General features: G+C 41.4%; 1 non-coding gene across 1 annotated transcript; it reads right to left on the reverse strand.

Annotated features, from left to right (window-relative positions):
* Window positions 1-561: 561 nt before the first annotated feature.
* On the reverse strand, window positions 562-668 carry LOC130959744 (small nucleolar RNA R71). The gene has a single exon (XR_009078811.1). It is a non-coding gene; the product is annotated as a small nucleolar RNA R71 (small nucleolar RNA).
* Window positions 669-3770: the final 3102 nt, after the last annotated feature.

Consider the following 3770-nt stretch of genomic DNA (forward strand, 5'->3'; position numbering starts at 1 on the left):
TATCTTTTTCAAAATCTTTTTTTTCTTCTCTTTCATATGAGCAGGAACAAAGAAAAAGGCATTCTTGTTGAAGCTAATCCTGAACCTGAAAGGACCTTGAAGACGAAGCTAAGAGCAGCTAAAGCACAGTACTCTGAAGAGGACCCAACTGAAATTTTCGAACAGGAAAAGGAGATAGCAGCCAAAAATAATAACAACAATAATGCAAAGAAGATGCTTGGTGACTTTACTGCACCAAATTCCAAATTACATGGAAGAAGCATCTCAATCCCTGCCATTAGAGCAAACAATTTTGAGCTGAAGCCTCAATTAGTTTCTCTAATGCAACAGAATTGCAAGTTTCATGGACTTCCATCAGAAGATCCTTTTCAGTTCTTAACTGAATTCTTGCAGATCTGTGATACTGTTAAGACCAATGGGGTTGATCCCGAGGTCTACAGGCTTATACTTTTCCCTTTTGCTATAAGAGACAGAGCTAGAGTATGGTTGGACTCTCAACCTAAAGATAGCCTGAACTCTTGGGATAAGCTGGTCACGGCCTTCTTGGCCAAGTTCTTTAGTAAGATTAGAGTGGATGTTCAAACCTTTAAGCAAAAAGATGGTGAATCCCTCTATGAAGCTTGGGAAAGATACAAGCAGTTGACCAAAAAGTGTCCTTCTGACATGCTTTCAGAATGGACCATCCTGGATATATTCTATGATGGTCTGTCTGAATTGTCTAAGATGTCATTGGACCATTCTGCAGGTGGATCTATTCACCTGAAGAAAATGTCTGCAGAAGCTCAGGAACTCATTGACATGGTTGCTAATAACCAATTCATGTACACCTCTGAGAGGAATCCTGTGAGTAATGGGATGCCTCAGAGGAAGGGAGTTCTTGAAATTAATGCTCTAAATGCCATATTGGCTCAGAACAAAATGTTGACTCATCAAGTCAACATGATTTCTCAGAGTCTGAATGGATGGCAAAATGCATCCAACAGTACTAAAGAGGCATCTTCTGAAGAAGAAGCTTATGATCCTGAGAACCCTGCAATGGCAGAGGTGAATTACATGGGTGAACCCTATGGAAACACCTATAATTCCTCATGGAGAAACTATCCAAATTTCTCATGGAAGGATCAACAAAGGCCCCAACAAGGCTTTAATAATGGTGGAAGAAACAGGCTTAGCAATAGCAAGCCTTTTCCATCATCTTCTCAACAACAGACAAAGAATTCTGAGCAGAGCCCCTCTAGCTTAGCAAACATAGTCTCTGATCTATCTAAGGCCACTTTAAGTTTCATGAGTGAAACAAGGTCCTCCATTAGAAATTTGGAGGCACAAGTGGGCCAGCTGAGTAAGAAAATCACTGAAACCCCTCCTAGTACTCTCCCAAGCAATACAGAAGAGAATCCAAAAAGAGAGTGCAAGGCCATTGACATAATCACAATGGCCGAATCCAAAGAAGAGGAGAAAGACGTAAATCCCAGTGGGGAAGACCTCCTGGGATGTCCTCTAAACAAAAAGGAGTTCTAAACTGAGGAACTTAAAGAATCTAAGGCTCACCTAGAGACCATAGAGATTTCATTGAACCTCCTTTTACCATTCATGAGCTCTGAGAACTATTCGTCCTCTGAAGAGGATGAAGATGTAACTGAAGAGCAAGTAGCTCAATATCTAGGAGCCATCATGAAGCTGAATGCCAAGTTGTTTGGTAATGAGACTTGGGAAGGTGAACCTCCCTTGCTCATTAGTGAACTAGATGCATGGGTTCAGCAAACTCTACCTCAAAAGAAATAAGATTCTGGTAAATTCTTGCTATCCTGTACCATAGGCACCATGAACTTTAAATAGGCTCTGTGTGACCTGGGGTCAGGTATAAATCTTATGCCACTCTCTGTAATGGAAAAGCTGTGGATCTTTGAGGTACAAGCTGCAAGAATCTCATTAGAGATGGCAGACAAGTCAATAAAACAAGCTTATGGATTGGTAGAAGACGTGTTGGTAAAGGTTAAAGGCCTTTTCATCCCTGCTAATTTCATAATCTTAGACACTGGGAAGGATGAGAATGAATCCATCATTCTTGGAAGACCCTTCCTAGCCACAGCAGGAGCTGTGATTGATGTTGACAGAGGAGAGTTAGTCCTTCAATTGAATGGGGACTATCTTGTGTTTAAAGCTCAAGGTTATCCTTCTGTAAACATGGAGAGGAAGCATGAAAAGCTTCTCTCAATACAGAGTCAAACAAGGCCCCCACAGTCAAACTCTAAGTTTGGTGTTAGGAGGCCACAACCAAACTCTAAGTTTGGCGTTGAACCCCCACATTCAAACTCTAAGTTTGGTGTTGGGAGGTCCCAACAATGCTCTGAACATCTGTGAAGCTCCATGAGAGCTTACTGTCAAGCTATTGACATTAAAGAAGCGCTTATTAGGAGGCAACCTAATTTTTATTTATCTATATTTTCTATTGTTCTTTTAGGTTTTATTAGGTTCATGATCATGTGGAGTCACAAAATAATTGCTAAAATTAAAAACAGCAGAAGAAACAGCACACCCTGGAGGAAGAGCCTACTGGCATTTAAACGCCAATAAGGAGCATCTGGCTGGCGTTCAACGCTAGAACAGAGCATAAATCTGGCGCTTAACGCCAGAAACAAGCATCAGGCTGGCGTTAAACGCCAGAAACATGCTACATTTGGGTGTTTAACGCCAGAAACAAGCTTCAGTCTGGCGTTAAACGCCAGGATTGCATGCAGAGGGCGTTTTACACGCCTAATTGGTGCAGGGATGATAAATTCTTGACTCCTCAGGATCTGTGGACCCCACAGGATCACCTCAGGATCTGTGGACCCCACAGGATCCCCACCTACTTCAACTCACTTTCTCTCTTCTTCACACAATCCAATAACACTCTTCCCCAAACATCCTTCACCAATTGATGAGCGGATAATTTATACGCTTTTTGGCATTGTTTTTAGGTAGTTTTTAGTAAGTTCAAGCTACTTTTAGGGATGTTTTCATTAGTTTTTATGCTAAATTCACATTTCTGGACTTTACTATGAGTTTTTGTGTTTTTCTGTGATTTCAGGTAATTTCTAGCTGAAATTGAGGGACTTGAGCAAAACTCTGAAAAAGGCTGACAAAAGGACTGCTGATGCTGTTGGAATCTGACCTCCCTGTACTCAAAATGGATTTTCTGGAGCTACAGAACTCCAAATGGCGCGCTCTTAACGGCGTTGGAAAGTAGACATCCAGATCTTTCCAACAATATATAATAGTCTATACTTTATTTGGGAATTGATGACGTAAAGTGGCGCTCAACGCCAAGTACATGCTGCTGTCTGGAGTTAAACGCCAGAAACACGTCATAACCCGGAGTTGAACGCCAGAAACACGCTATAACTCGGCGTTCAACTCCAAGAAAAGCCTCAGCTCGTGGATAGATCAAGCTCAACTCAAGCATACACCAAGTGGGCCCCGAAAGTGGATTTATGCTTCAATTACTTACTCATGTAAACCCTAGTAGCTAGTCTAGTATATATAGGACATTTAACTATTGTATTAGTCTTTTTTGACCACGTTACATCTTGGGACGATTAGTTCTCAGATCATGGGGGCTGGCCATTCGGCCATGCCTGAACCTTTCACTTATGTATTTTCAACGGTGGAGTTTCTGCACACCATAGATTAAGGGTGTGGAGCTCTGCTGTACCTCGAGTTTCAATACAATTACCATTACTTTCTATTCAATTCTCTTTTATTCTTATTCCAAGATATAAACGTTGCAC

Source organism: Arachis stenosperma, chromosome 10 (assembly GCF_014773155.1).
Source record: "Arachis stenosperma cultivar V10309 chromosome 10, arast.V10309.gnm1.PFL2, whole genome shotgun sequence".
NCBI lineage: Eukaryota > Viridiplantae > Streptophyta > Magnoliopsida > Fabales > Fabaceae > Arachis > Arachis stenosperma.